The sequence below is a fragment of the Dermacentor andersoni genome, chromosome 10 (assembly GCF_023375885.2).
Source record: "Dermacentor andersoni chromosome 10, qqDerAnde1_hic_scaffold, whole genome shotgun sequence".
Taxonomy (NCBI): domain Eukaryota; kingdom Metazoa; phylum Arthropoda; class Arachnida; order Ixodida; family Ixodidae; genus Dermacentor; species Dermacentor andersoni.
In genome coordinates, this window is record NC_092823.1 from 79,071,562 (window position 1) to 79,088,512 (window position 16,951).

A 16,951-nucleotide genomic window follows, 5' to 3' on the forward strand; every position below is an offset into this window, starting at 1 on the left:
ACACACCGCATTGATGAAGTCGCGTGTATTTCAAATCACCACTGGTCACTGTGACACTTCAGTGGCTTCGGCCATATGCTACACAGACTGTTTCAGGTATCGGCCCACTTTGCAGTGGCACTCGGTTAATTTCCAAGGTCTCACATGGGCATGACAACGTCCCGACGACTACATGAAGATGACACAGTGACTACGATGTAATGACGAAGAAAGAATGACGTCGACAGAACGATAAAGTATGGTATGATGACAACATCATACCAATTATATTATAAATCTGAAGTTATGACACTTGTATTACGACACACGGAGGGCACAGGCGAATGGCAAAGCTGGAACGATGGGGGGACAATGACAGCATGATGACGAAGACATGACAATGGATGCACGACAGCTACTGTCTGACGATGACGTAATGACAACTATGGCATAACAACGGTGGTACAATCCCGATTAACTTACAATGGCATGATTGCAATAGAATGACGTAGAAGTGACGTTGCTGAAACAATGAAGGTGGTATGACGACCACGGCACGACGACTATTGCATGAAGGCAACTGCGTGAGCACGATGGCGCGACGACGACAGCAATATGACAGTTCAATAACGAGGTTAGAATGACGACGGTTCACCGGCGGAATGACCATGACGGCATGCCGAAGACGGTATGGTAATGAATGTATTACAACGACGGTATGACGGCGATGGGGTGACAACGACAGCAAGACGACGGCTGCAAGACGAGAGCCAGCTGAGTTAGATGCCGACACTGGAGAAACGACAATAGAACGTCCGTGCGACATCACGATGACCATGCCGCGAGTGGATGGTGACTGTAGGATGATTATAGCGTGACGACGACAGCGTCATTATACAAGGATGACAGAGTTGGAATGACGGTGGTGCAACGAACATGAAGGCATCTCCACCACGAGTGAATACCTAACGGCCGATGCTATTGGACAACTAGGGCCTCTTGAGTGGTGTAGAAGGCGCGACTACGACGGCACGACAAAAGTCAGATGACGAATGGCCCAAGCTGATAGGTGACTTGCTTGGGTCACTTTGTCGGCGTAAGAGGATAGATAGATAGATAGATAGATAGATAGATAGATAGATAGATAGATAGATAGATAGATAGATAGATAGATAGATAGATAGAGAGATAGATATGCTCAAAATTCCCGAAGTAGGCAAATGATGCTAATCGCTTTAATAAGTTTATGTAACGACGCCATCAAAGATCGTACGCTTTGCAGGCGCAAAAACTTATCCAGATACAACGTACATCACCTGTATAAAGCAAAGGCTTCATGAATGTGATAATGAAATGCTATAAGTTAGCTCATTTTATTCCTGCGTCTCTAAGGTAACATTCTTCCTGGTCCAGGCAATGAACGCGGCGCGAATGCTTGTTCGAGGAGGTCGCTCTACCTTCCGAGACAACCAGCAGGCTAGCATGCGTTAGAGCGAGGCTGAATATAGCGCAAGAAAATAAAGTGTGGCAAATTAGTTGTTGTAGAAGTCTGCAGGGACTCAGCAACTTTCATGATTTGGAGGCATTGACCTTTAGCAAAGATGCTAATACTGTCTACGTGATTATCTTGTGATGCATAGAATCGCCTCAACTACGGATACGCAATTTAAAGGCGCAAATGTCGTCACACGAATGCAACTTATGTCACAGATAGAGGCTAATATTATGTTGTTTTTGGTTTAAGAGCTCATTATAATATTTCGGCACTACTTGAACACCCGGCGGGATCAACATTAACCTATAACTGCACTGTAAAAAAAATTTTCCTTACTTTACAGAAAATTTGCTGGTAATTTGTGACCGAACACTCTTCCGTAAATTAAGAACGGTCATTTCCGTACAACGGACAACTGTAAAAGAGAGACCGTAATACAAGATACGAGTGCTTCTGTATCTAGAAAACGGAAGACTCAGTATTCTGAATCTGTACTATAACCGTAAAAGTACGGTGCGTCTCGTATTCAGAAAACGGAACACAGTGTATGCTGAATTTGTACTATAACCGTTAAAATACAGGCGCTTGCCGTATTCAGAAAACGAAAGACTCCGTATGCTAAATCTGTACTATATCCGTTAAAGTACAGGTGCTTCCCGTATTTCATCTTGCAGAGCATATCCATTGTTCGAAGAATGTGCCATCGGGGACAAAATTGCCCAGGACGTGCGAGAGTCGACCGAATTTTATGGTGCACTATTTGCTGGGATCAGCCGTGCTACCATCTGCGTTCGGAATGTGCATACGTGACCCACTGTTTTCAGCGGTCTTGAACAGAAATGCAATTTGGTCAACGCTCGCACTTCCAGGGTACTTTTGTCCACGATAGTACATCGCCTTAAATGCAAATGTCATGAAGGCAGCTCATAGACAAAGCAGCAGGTCACCATTGAGAAAATTGTCTTGCCAACACACTGACATGGCTGCAGAGATAAAACACTTTGCACTTTGTGATATGAATGCACTGCATAGCATATATACACAAAGGTGCAACATTTCAGTCCTCAAGTTCTTAGATCACAGAAGCAACTTTATTTTCTTCAATCACTCGTCTTGCACTTCTTCCTGGTGAAAGTTGTTCTTGACCCAAAATGCTTGCAAGGATAAACTTGCTGCTGTTAGGAGAAACAAATAGTATTCGTGAATATCCATCCTAAAGAAAGCGGCAAAAAAGTATAATCACAGAACACGACAAAGCAGTAACTTCTGTGTTAGAAAAACATGTAAGTAGACCAACATTGTTGGAGCAAGGGATGTTGCTATAGCCAACATTTCGACATAGGTGCTTGTCATTAGGGTAGCAAATGTTTTCCTTGGCTGTGTTGTTTTGGATTGTGCATAGCTCACTGGCCCATAGACTCATTGGGGAAGAAACTGGTGCATATAATAGGTCAAGACAAGCCAAAGTGTTAAAATAAAGGAAGGAAGGGTGTGCTTAGCAGTGGTGATTGTGATGGAGCGGGTATGAGCACTACTGTCAGTTCTTGCAAAGAGTAGGGGTGACCAAAACAGAAAATGATGTACACATGTAAGCAGTCATTAATCCAGTAGACCTAATCTTCCGAGAAGACAAAATAGGTATTAAGATAAACAGTTTGCACTTTTGGAAAAGGAAAACGAAGAATTAAGGAAAATAAATTTTGTATCAAGATGCATCTGGTTAAGATCACTGCAAATGGTAAATGAAGGCACATTACGAATATATATCTTGTTAAAAGGCGATGAAGAAAAGATATATTAACGAAATATTAAAAAATAGGGACATTAAAATTAAACTGGGTATGACCATAAAACAGTAAAGAACAGCCTGTGGAAAAAAATGGGATGGACAATATGATAACCAGGTGCAAGATTGCAAAACGTTGAGCGCTGTTTATATTCATGCTGCTGTTGACGGCTTCAAGTTTCTGTCTTCCTGTGGAACCTTTGTCTTACTTGAACAAGGAAATGGGTCATTTTTTAAACAAGTCAGTTCATATGCAGTTCAAAGCTTCAGCATTATTATATTGAAAGAAAATATTATGGTCAGTTCTCCTGGGTGTGCTTTCATTCACCAGTTATTTCCACCGGTGCAAGCTCAAAATTTAATGGTCTAAGTGGACCTTAGCTCCTCGCAAACCATTAGCTGGTCTTTTTTTCAACACAGATGCCTGCACATTACAGGAGTGCTAGCGAACTACATTAAACTTGTTGCCACAACCAAAGTGAAACTTGGTAACAGTGATTGAAAAAAAAAAAACAGCATTCACAATATTGATTCAAGTCGTCTGGAAAAGTTGCTTAAGTTAATGTACACCCCCCCCCCTCACCAGACACAATTATACACCACACTGACTCTCATGGTGTCAACCATGCTATTATAGCACTAGGCATCAAGTAGGAGAATTAGAAGATAAGAGGGCACAATGCTTTTTGTTAGAACATCAAATGTGCTTTACATAAATGCTACATTCCAACTAACAAAGGAGCAGCCGATAGTGACCAATGCATACGAAAGCTAATGACATTCTGTGCAACAGATTGTTGACGATGAGGTGTTATGCGCACAAGTGCACTCATTCACACAAAATGACATCCTGCAGACAAACCTTGTGCCAACATTACAGTTTGAAAAACACCACAGTGGAAAGCAAAGAGTGTTAAATTTGTTGAAAATTACTAAAAATTCTTCGATTATTCATTATCCTTACTGTTCGTTAAAGATTCACAGATTGTTCCCTACGGGTGCTGTACACTGCTTTTATAGTGGTAGCAACAATGATCTGTGGCACAGACAAGAATAAATGCTCATGAAGTTTATGCAAGAGTATACCCTACAAATTACACCCCATTTCACATTCCAATGTGGTAGAAGAGGAAGACGAAAAAAACTACTTTCTCGTGGAGGATGCATACCCCAGAACAGAAGAAACAAGTGTACCCTAACCATTGCTGCTGCCGATGCCTGTGCACTAGCAGTTACATATAATATGGCAGTTACAATTGTTTTTCCACAAGCACTGCAAGCTGCTGCCAGTTTGCCAGTACAGAGCTGTAATAAATTTAGGGCAAGTTAAAGCTCTCTAATGGATTCATCTTATATGACACAATCGGAATGCAATATTCTGCAAATAAGTGAAGAGCGATGTGCCATCCCATACAATGAAACACCTTTGAAGAATCTGAATCACTACCTGCACTCTTAGGCAGTTACACCCTTTGGAGTGCCCCTTCTGCCACACAACAATAATCATTATCTGCCTTGATGTGTTTCCTTTCTTTAAAACGCCACGCCCGCTACTTTCCTTTCGGGAATGCTATCATGCTGATAATGTGCATGCCGTTCGTTACTGGAAAGTACAGGGCTCGCAGCGTTAAAGAAAGGAAACGCAACAAGGCAGATGACGATTATCATTGTGTGGCAGAAGGGGCACTCCAAAGGGTGTAACTTTGCCTAAGAGTGTGGGCAGTGATGAGGTAAGAGTGTGTTCTATGTAATATAGTGCACCTGTATAACCTAAAGCTGTGGAGAATGCATTTAGTATCAGCTGTGAAGGTTTCTAATTTTAATTGCACACAGTAAAAACCTCCATGCAGTTTTGCAAAATGCAAACCCCCTACCTTTTTGTTGTTCAAAGGCAATGACACGTAGGGCCATAACATGTACATTATGAGTTTTGTTCCCAAACAATCAAAGTGAATAGCACCACCTTAAGTGTTATGTGCCTTCTGTCTCACATTTTCTGTCAAAAATTGTTAGTGTCAAATGCTGCGATCGGCAGAAAAACGGATTTCTGGAGCAATATAAAGTATTAAGTACCGTGATCTCAGTTCTTTCACTGCTGTTTAAGCATTATCGGGTCTTAAAGTAAAAAAACGAGGAATAAATACACACATATTTTACGTCACAACCCTCATGAGGCATTTAGCAGTCTGGATTATAAGGGATTCCAGATTTACAACGCAGGACAGATTTTATTCCACTGAAAGAATGGCATCATGCCAATGATTCTGCATTTGGTGCTATATTTATTTGTATTTAGTTCCGTTGGAATGTGTGTGTACTGTCAGCGATATTGCTTGACATGCTTTAGATTGACTGTTTTCTAAATTTAGGCAAATTCGTATTCGCAAATAACCTTGTATGACACCAAGAACTTGCTTAGCAGGAGTATTTCTAACATTTGCAAGATATGAGGCTCTTGAATGCATATCTAAGCCTGGGGTGCACACCGCCCCCTAATCTCATCAGCAAGTTTCTGGAACTCATCTACAAGGTATGTTATGATGAATGTAAAGTTGCTTGAACGGGAGAAATAGGGAATTTAAACAGGTGAATTATGCAGCATAAAAATGATGTCAGCAAGAAGCAAGCATCAAGAAGCACTGTCACTCAAAGCGCATAGACTATCAAACGCAAGAATTATTTGGGATGATTTAAAATTCTGGCATTCGAACCAAATGTCTTTTAATCTATATATAAACTGATTATTCACTCTACTACTACTACCTTTACCAGAAACATTCATAATCATTATCCTATCTATGCCACATCATCCCAGCTAATATTCAAGCCTTCATAAGCTGCTTTTTTTACTGCTAATTCTCTGTGGGAAAGAGGTGTCCGTATGAAGACCATATCATATACTTATTACCCGTTTTTTGATAAATGATAAGGGAAAAACTTCACATCAAAAATGCGTTGAGCTTGAGCAAGTTCTACGTTTGAAGCTGTTGATTCTTTTTTACCTTTGCCATCATTGACCCACCTGGTTAGCTAAGTAGACAGAAAAGCTGCAGGAGAAAGGTAGGGGTGCCAAATTAGACTTGTGCCCCAGGGGACCTTTTCACGGTCACTGGAGGAACTGCCTGTGGCCTCGGCATCTTCCTTGAGGGCCATGGCCATGTCTAAGAAACCTTGTCTCCACAGGCTGCATAAAGAAGGATAATTTTCTGAGCCAAGTCTTTTTCTTAAAAGAACCCATTTAAGGTGTATTCGTGGCTTTGCACCACAAAACTGACACATGACTGGCCACTCAAGACACTTTATGTGTATTCGCAGGCTTATTCCTTGGAAAAACACTTTTATGTAGCACACAATGAGTAACAGTAACAAAAAAGTGTATAAGGAGGCTTTTATATTGCCCTACAACATTTCATTGACACATTTCATTTAATTATTTGAGATATTTATTAACTAATTAAGAAGTATGTAATTAGGCAGAATGCAAAATATAATCAGAGTATCTCCAAGCAACGGCAAACAACATTACCTTCATTTTGTCTAGTTACATCGCATTTACATATTTCTAAATCTTGGTGCACGATAGTTAAGACACCCTGTAGATCAAAAAACAATATTACAATTTTCATAATCATCTCTTGCGTGTTATTGGTGGCTATGGCTGCTTCAAGTTATTCTTTCAGTACAGTACAAGCAGTTTTGAAGTGAAATTAATTGTTTTGCATCGAGGGTGTGTAATCTAGAAAATCAAGCAAAAGGTCAAGTTGTGTTCACTATTCAGATGCTTAACTAAGAAGCTGCAGGAAAAGGAAACAGGACACAACACCTAATAAACAATGCAAAATTTGAAAATTTAAACTGAACAAGAAACCAGTTTTTGAAAACACAGAAAAAAGCCAGCAGCTTACGTCGAATACACCCTTGCTATGTACTCCAAGTGAAGTTGTTACCGCAATGCTTGGGCACCATATGAACGTAACAATCAACAACTTTGAGCAGAATATTAACACCACTAAATGAACTGGCCTTTGAAGATTCTTGATCTGAAATCCTCAACGACTTGTTCTGGCGTTTAATCTGTCGAGCTCAATTTGTATTCTCAAAAGCTGGCTCTCGGCCATAATTTCTCTAAACGCAACATCAGCTTAAATCTCAAGATAGGGTTGACCTGTAAATAAAGTGGATAATGCATAGCAAACATCATGAACACTCTTACATGTTAACCAGAGGGTTCACTCATGCAGCCATGAAATTGTGATGCAGACACGTTATATTGAAGCTGGTTTTGTGAAGTGTTTCATGCTTCCAAGGCTTCTTCTCCAGTTGTGAAAGCTGTCTCCACTAGCTAAATAAGCGATGAGAATAAAAAAAGAACTTCAACATGCCCACAATACGTTGGCCATTTGCAAGTAAACAGCAGCCTTTTTGGGCGCCCAGGTTGCCTGGTGCAAATCTACTATGCCACAGTACTTGCGTTACCCAGTACCAGCCACTTTAAAATGCAATGTGTTCAGAGCCCTTTCCCTCTGTTTTTTTGCTTTGGAAACAGTTTACCATGTGTTCAGTAGGTGTCGAGAAAGGGGACAGAAAACACTGTGCACCAGTGATTTCTAATGTTTTGCTGGATGCAGCACACCGCACCGGATGCAGGTGAAGCCAGTGGAAATGTGGTGTCATGCAGGCGCTTGTCCTGGAAGCAGGGCATATGGTGGACTAACTAGTGCGTGCGATCAGATAATATTGCTGCCGAAAAACTTTTCTTTGTGGTTTTTTTGCATTTTAGGAGGTCTCTACATGTCTGGTAAGCGCTTTTATGACAATCTGAACCCGTATACGATAGTGTTCTCTTACATCAAGTTTTTTCTCATTTACCAGTGTCCCCATTGCACGCCACTTATGTTAGCTACACTGTAGACACTGCAATGGAAAAATTCTGGACACCTCGAAACACTGCTTGGGTAGGTTATGGCACATCAGGCAGGCATGTTAGGGGAAGAAATGCCACACACCCGTGTAAACGAAGTGCTGCCGCAAAGTTGTGAAGCACCAACTTCCGGGACAAGGTTGGCTTCAGTCGAGGGTGCTCGATGTGCTGTCCATCCCCTGTAGTAGAGATCAGTGGTGTGGACCCTTTTATACTGGCTGTCTTTTCTGGTCGGAACCTTGGCAACAGCTTCCACCATACTTTTTTGAACCTGCAACATGTGCAGAGAAAGTCACATCACTGTGCGTTGATTGTATGGCTTTATTGTTCTACACATTCTATCAAATCATTAAAAAATACAGTTCGCACATTTTTACTACTGTATATAGACAGTCTAGTTGCTAGACACGCGAAACATTACCATCCCTCTGACAGAATGCAACAATAGAAGCGTACACTGTAAAGCTACACTAAAATTTAAATTGATGTGACACCGTATGAGCATACAGTATGCTTACTGTATGCTCTAGCTTTGTGTCAAGTAAAAGTTAATAGTCAATCATTTATGGTGTATTTCTACTGATTCTGGGTAATGAAACTGTACAATGTTCCGAGTTTACACATTGTTGGCTTTTGATTGCCTATGTGATCCGTTTCCTACTTACACATGCAGTAATCCCACTGTAATAAGGAAAAAGAGTTAGAAAAAGAAATGCCATGATAATCTTCCACACTTGCTGAGGGCAGGAACAATGGCCAATAGCATGTGGTTGAAGCTACATAAATACTCAGTTTTCACACAGCTTAATTGTTCAGCAAGTAATAAAGAGGTATGCTATGCGCCTCTGCATAACCAATAAAATCTTACTACTTGACACTGTACTAAGGCTGCTGCTTGATAGTGTTCAGCAGTTCGGCTTTGGTTTTCTGATATACAGAACTGTTTAGGTACCAGTAGTTTACTTTGCGATAAAATGGAACTTGGAGCACTGGTCATTTGCACATAAATAATGCGACAGCAAATATAACACAAGGATAGGAATATGGGTCTCTTAGAAAAAGTACATACACATTATGAATATAATGTGATGTGATGCCACAATGAAACAGAAAGCAACGCATAGAAGTGGACGGCACTTCCATGCCACCAAGGTTATTGGACAGACAGTACTTCAGAAGTGCCTGCAACACAGTCAAAGAAGGCAAAGCAGCATTTCTTTGCGTTCAACACAATGCATTGGCGGGCTAGTATGTGCGAATCCATAAATACTTTGTTTAGCGCAAAACAATGGACACAAGAAAGGCGACCAGCACAAGGCGCTACTCTCAACTGACATCACTTTATTGCGTCACTCCTTTATAGATAGTAGAATCTAGAAGAACATGTGCAGTGAGTACCATGTGCAGGGACCACCAACAACCGATCACAAGAGCGCACTCATGCGACGGGATCCAAAAAACCATATTGAGCACTGCACAAGGTTAAAGAAGGCACACTAATGCACTGTGACCCCCATGACTGTATGAAGAAAGCTTCCGATAACTCTCGGGCGGTGGTATCACAGCACTTTTTCAGAATCATAGTATCACGAAACATGGCTTTGCACTTCCATATTTTACAATGTTGAGCCACATGGGAACCTGTGCCTGTTGGTATGGATCGCTCATGTTCGCAATGTTTCGTGATACTACGATTTTGAAAAAGAGCCGTGATACCACCGCCCGAGAGTTATCGGAACCTTTCTTCATACAGTCATTGGGGTCACAGTGCATTAGCGTGCCTTCCTTAACCTTGTACAGTGCTCAATATGTTTTTTTTTTATTCTGTCACATGAGTGTGCTCTAGTGATGAGATGTTGGTGGTTCCTGCACATGGTGTTCACAGCGCATGTTCTTCTAGATTCTGCTGTCTACAAAGGAGGGACGCAATAAAGTGATGTCAGTTGAGAGTAGCGCCTTGTTCTGTCGTCTTTCTTGTGTCCATTGTTTTGCGCTAAAAAAGCAATTATGTATTCCTTGTGTGTGTTTGAAGACAGCTCCACACGCAGTAGCGATTCCAGTATTGCTGCCCAGTGGTTTAGCTTGCCGCAGCTTGAAGTGCCACAAAATATAAGGAGAGAAACCTGCATTATAGTTTTGTTGCAAACAAGAATATAACGTGAAGTGCATTCTGAGGCCAGAAACTACAGAAAAACATTTCATGATGCACCACTGTGCAGGGTTTTATAGCAAAGTCAAATACATTTAGTGTAAATATCACACTATGATGGTACACAATGGTGGTAATCTGTAAAAATATAAAAGGTGCCTTAATGTTACAACAAAAGTTGACATTACTTAATAATAGCCCTGTAAAATTTAGCATGCAGGGGCACCACCTGGTTAAACAATAGTGATGTAATGTCTATGTACACAAGTATTACCCATGCATTTCTGCTATTGTCCAAATGGCATAAATGAATGGGTAATACTTGTATACATAGATATTACATCTCTATTGTTTAACGAAGTGGGTAAACTATGTCTGCCTCATACAAGATTAGAATTAAACCATAAATTATATATAGTCACCCTAACAGTAACACCTCATTTGAACTTCACAGTAAGTAGACGTCACCTATTCAAAGTTTATATGTTGAATGTAACGAACCCTCATTACAGCAGCGCAGAGCATTCCTCACATTTCCTTACGTACTCAGAATTCAGTCATCACCGCAACACATATGCTACAACATCGTCACACAGTGCAACTCACGCTTACACTACACAAATAAACCAAACATGATTAGGCCACTTGTACTGCGGCATGAGCAATAGTGTCGGGATTATGAAATTCCCCACGAAGTCCTCCAGGTTGCCAAGAAACCAGAATGGTTGGCCCCGTGGTACGATTTCACGCAGTTGTGCGACTGGACATTAACACATTTAAGGAAAAGAGACACTCCTCACGACCACATTATACAAGAATTTTGTGCTCTTCAGGACCAATATCAAAATCACATGCAATTCTACACTGATGGGTCCAAAACAAAAGAACACGTGGGTGTAGGGGGCCGTAACAGAAAATTGGGAAAGAAGTATTCGTCTACCAAAACATGCCTCTGTTTTCACTGCTGAAGTTTACACTGTATGGGTTGTAGTTAAAAAGATTATCACTGGCAAGCACAAAAACACAGTCATTTACACTGATTCCTTAAGTACACTGAAGGCTCTAAACCTAAAATATGAGTGTGAACCCCTGTTAGGGGACATACTAAACATGGTCGCGCTTAACAAATATGGGAGATCAATCCACTTTGCTGGGTACCAAGTCATGTTGGCATACTGAGTAACGAAGCAGCCGATAGATATGCATCGATAGCAGCAAACAAAGAGATAACAAACACAACACTTCCATAGAAAGATAGCATCCACGCGATTAGAAAAGCCTTAACGGCGAAATGGCAACGCGAATGGGACCATTGTGCTGACAACAAACTACATCTCACGAAACCCATAGTTGGCGAGTGGAAGTCATGCTACCATCAGGAGCGGTTCATCAATGTAGTTTTATGCCGACTACGCATTGGGCACACACACCTCACACACAATTACTTACTTACGAAAGAAGACACACCAACATGCGAGAAATGTCAACAGCCACAAACAGTTATGCACATATTACTCACATGTACGCAGACTGAAACACACAGACGAACACTTTTGCACAAATTATGTCAACTACACATACCTTTACACCCTGCTCTAATTTTAGGTGATGATCCGCTAGTCCCATTATGTGACGTTCGTAAATTTGTAGACGACACTGTATTTTTACATAAAATATAGATTATTAACAAAGCCTTTTCCTTCATTAATTGGATTTTAAAACACCTCATTTTTGGCGCAGCATAGCCTTAGCCGCTTTTGCGCCATTAAACCCCATTTAACTAACTAAGTAAGGAGACGCCTGTTGATGCCAGCCTCCCCCAATGCTAAACTCTGCTGCATGCTTTACAGAGAAATTATAGTGGTATCACTAAACTCTGAAGCTATTCAGGACTGCAGCATTGTAGAAGACATCTACAAATGTCCCATTTCATGTGTAACAGCCTGAATTGCTTGCACATCTTACCAAGTGCAAATTAAAATTACTTCTCCTTGTTTAGCATTTTTGCCTGCTAGACCACAATCCAATGTCATCAATATATTAACATATTACCTCAAAGAACCTAATTTGGCTTATAGATGAACACCTTCGCATACTGCCACAGCTACACTATGTCATATGCGTTGCAATCATAAAGGAGTGCTTGTCCACCAGCACTTCAATGTCACTAACAGTGATCACCTACACAGCTTGATTCAGGTGGCAGGTAGCAATCATGATTCAGGTGGCAAATAGCTAAGAGAATAAAAAATCCACTCACTTTGAGAGCTACAATACTGCGATAACTTGAGAGAGATGGACCCATTGCAGGCAGCAGACCTCTTCTCAGCTCCAGCACAACAGCAACTTGCCTTTCAGTAAAAGAAAAGGATTGATTAGTAATGATAAGTTACCTTGTTTTTGCTGAGTATCAATACAATCTGACTTTCATGCATATCCACTCTCCGCTTTAGTAATACAACTGAATTATTCGTAAAATAAAAGAGTCAATGATGATACCATTCGCTTCTCTTGTATGTCCAATTTTTTTCGCACTGATACCCCGTTTACTGCTTGCTTACTGACACGAATGCCTTGACTGCCCAGACATCATTCGAAGCAACACGTCTTGCTGCACTGCAAAAAGTTGCACCGAGGAAACACAGCAGAGCAGCCAGAGCAAAGAACTTTTTTTTTCTGGTCACAATTAAAACGTGCACCCAAGCAAGAAAGTAACGATCACAGGTAGTGAGCGACTGCTATTGCCTCGAACGTTTATTTCCGTATTTTAACAGAAGTTCTTGTATCGGATACAGTATGCTCTCAAGCCAATACAAGCGTCAATACAAGTGCGCAACTGAACGCAGTTTTATTCTACGCTTTTAACGCGAGTGAGCAAAAGGTTAGAAGTACCTCACGGAAATTGCGATCGAGCCGATCGCGCTACGACTGGAATCGATCTGAAAAGATAGGGTGATCCCTTTCCCCATTCATGCGTCAGTTTTGCCCTAAGACGTTGCATAGTGGTCTTTTGGAACAACATTTCTGTTCGCGACACCGGCTTACCACACATCACTTTAACACCTACGTTATGCAAACCAAATAAGATTAAAATGGACTTACCTCATGAGCAAGTTACGAGTGCGCGTAGACTGTTGAACACCCGTTGAGAGCAAGCAGGATATATCCGTGTCCAAGCGCATACGTGCACCCAAACACAGGACAACTTCTTCGATGCCGCAGCGTGCAGAGTTTTGTAGACGAAGTGAAAGACATCCAGCGCAAATATCTCCGCGCGATGACGGCAAATGACGAGCGCACAAGCGTACAAAACACAGCGACAAATTCGGAACTTTGCCAATTCGAACGTGCCGAGACCCAAGCAGCGTAACCATCCATCGTTTCTGTCCTTCGCTCCCGATGCGTCCATCTCTCTTCGTCGGAGTCTTGCTTCACTCTTGAGTACAAATCAAGAGATATTTACGGCAAATTAACAACTTTTACAACGAAAAATTCCGGCTGACTACACATGTGCAGCTCCGTCTGCCACTCCTAACGGACGCGCAGCGCACGCTGCCCCCTGGTGCCGCACTCTGTGAGCGCGGAGAATCGGTTTCGTTTTCGCATTTGTGCTCTAGTTACTGTATCGTATCAGTTCAACGAGCACAAGCTATCTTGGCACGCTGGAACGACACGTGCCTTTCCTTGCCCTCTATTTCCACTACCCCCTTTCCCTCGCTCTGGTATAAAATGCCCAGCGCAATAAACATAACAGTTCACTGTTGTCTTGAAACGCCTGCTGTTGGTTTCTTCGACCGGGACCCGGTCGATACAGTTACTGGAACTGCAATATAATTGCTTGACAATTGAATTCTAAAAGAGGAGAACACTTTCTCTCCCACAAGTTAGTGCGTTTTATACAAAGGGAGAGAGAATGCAAGAAGCAGAAAGGCAGGGAGGTCAACCAAAGCGTTCGCTACTGGGGATAGCTAACCCCTGTGCTGCAATGAAGTGCAAAGCAATGCACTGCGATGCGTCCATAATCTCTAGTATAGTGATAATTTGGGCTGGTTGGTGCATGTAATGAACGGGTAAATAATGAGTTGTGTCATAACATTACCCATATATAAAGCACATGGAACTAATGGTGTTGCATTCTAGGTCAAAAAGAAATGAAGCTTGAATCGTTACATCTCGGCACTGGGCATTCTTTCTTTCCGTATTATTTTTTTCTTCTTTTTGACAGTACACACAGTACTAGCACGGTAATAGGTCCTTCATCTTCAGTCACCTTCCAGTAGTTTACACACATGTCGGTGCATGTTCGCGTTCTTTATTCTACCGTACAAGAACGAGAGCGCTTATACCGGTCTTGGTTCAAGATGAAGCGCCAAATGTTTGCGATTACATCTTATCGCAAGAATTAACACATGAACAGTGAAGATTATGCGTAATCGATTTGTCTCAATGAATGGGCAGTTATTGTCAGAGACGAGATATTTTGTAAATATTATGGGAATGAGTTAAACCAACTACATTGCAGTTCAGCAATGCCCTTTGACACTTGGGTTAATTGCTTGCCGCATTCGAAAATTTCATCCGACCGTTGTACTTGGATCTATAGGCCGCCAGCCCCCTTCGAGACCATTTGTTGCAAAATGTAAATGCCGTTACGGTCATTATACCACTCCCTGCGTTTCGGTACTGATTTAGAGTGCACAGAATTTTTGGCGTATACAGAGCACCACTGTCATTCCCAGTGCACCAGCACCTGAATGCCGCAAGCTTGTTTACGTATGCACGTATGTCCACGGCTCTTCGTTCACTTAAACATATATGCTGTGTTATTAACTACAAAGCGCTTAATTTGAGAACATTGCGAGAACACGCATATATTTGCGCATATGATCAGCGAGGCCCATGCGCGGCAAACTGCGACCGCAATAGAAGATGCGTATATATATTTATACGATCTGTTATTGCAGCTTTTGGTAGAAGGCTAGCTCTCACATTTTGTACGCATCTTCATAATGCGTACAGTTTGCGTGTTCAATAAAATATTGTTAGCTGAAACTTTACGAGTACGAGCGCTCATTCAGACAGCTTAAGTTTTCTCACAATAATACGGATGTTCGCATAACAAAAATACGGAATTCTGTCTGTTTCGTCCAAAACAGTGTATAGCCGTACATATGATTACAGTGAAAATGTCCGTAAAGCTGAAAACGGAGAGCACTTTCCGTATATTAACGGCAGATTTTGCCGTATTTTTGAAATATGACATAGTTTCCGTATTTTTACACTGCAGTTCTCCGTATAATGACGGAAATCCTCCGTATAATTACGGAAATTTTTTACAGTGTGCGTCCAAAGCGGCACGCTGTCTTAGGGCCGACTGAATGGTGTAACTTTGTTTTCAGAATACAGGGGCAGGATGGACAAAGACGCTTGCGATACAGTTTTGCGTGCTTGTCGAAGCGAATCCCAATCAGCAGCAGGAAGGACGTACAGAAATACAGTTAAGTGCAGTGGTGTAGTGTAGTCAAAGAGTGTAGCCCCGTGATTATCGCCTCACAATTATGCAAGCCTGTTCAACGTAAACACAAAAGCGAGGTATATTATAGGTAAATTATCGCGAATGCTAGTGGTGGCCGCTTGATAAATTTATGTAGCACAAGTTAGACCCTGAAAGCATGAGCGGCTCGAAAGGCCTATTTCGGCCCTCGTTTGAAGCAATCACGTTGCACCAACCTCTTACATGCTCACAACAAATTAAGCTCAATAAAATGAAGGAATGAATCATTTGATCAAATGTCACGTTTTAGCAAGTTGGTTGTCTGGGTGAGTAGGTACTGAAATTTTGAATGTATGTAAGCGGAGAAACAGAAAGGGAAAAGGATTGCGCCGTTTTTTAATACATCTCTACGCAAAATTTATGCTGACAGGTGTGAAAAATCTAGAAAAATAAATATCTTACGCTTAGTTTTCATTGAGAACCATAAGAGAAAACCCTGAAACAGGAGAAATAGGTATCCACTGCTGATTCTCAGAGAAACCAAAGCGCAACGTAATTTTGGTATTTTTGCTCTTCTCTTGTAAGCATACGTGTAATAACAAATCATTTAGATGTGCAGCGCACATTCTGTGTCTCTATGTGTCGTGCCCACATATAGATATATATATATATATATATAGAGAGAGAGAGAGAGAAAATAATGCAGAGAAAGGCAGGGAGGTTAACCAGAGGTAGTTCCGGTTGGCTACCCTGCGCAGGGGGAAGGGTTAAGAGGGATAAAAAGAGAAACAGAGTGGAAGGGGGAGATAGAAAGAAAGGGAGACAAGCACGAACAAAGCGCGTACACTACAGAGCGGTAGGGGGCGGCATTCTTAGAGTCTGTCGTGAAGCCCCGTAGACCGCAAGAACCTTAATAGCGCGAGTAAGGCCTTCAACGCGGATGTTCTTTCGGAGCATTGGCCTAAAGCTTTCAGTTCTGAAAGTGGACGATTGTCCAACTCGTCCAGTACTCTGCACATCACTTGTCTCTCAGCACTGTATCGCGGGCAGACACAGATAATGTGTGCGAGCGTCTCGTCGATGTTACATGTGTCGCACGTGGGGCTGTTGGCCATTCCTATGAGGAA

General features: G+C 41.7%; 1 long non-coding RNA gene across 1 annotated transcript; it reads right to left on the reverse strand.

Moving 5' to 3' along the window:
* Nucleotides 1–2,543: 2,543 nt before the first annotated feature.
* Nucleotides 2,544–13,748, reverse strand: LOC126544121 (uncharacterized). Its single transcript, XR_007602064.3, has 5 exons — nucleotides 13,433–13,748; nucleotides 12,591–12,681; nucleotides 8,267–8,452; nucleotides 6,283–6,444; nucleotides 2,544–2,649 (listed from the first exon to the last, which is right to left on the reverse strand). It is a non-coding gene; the product is annotated as an uncharacterized lncRNA (long non-coding RNA).
* Nucleotides 13,749–16,951: the final 3,203 nt, after the last annotated feature.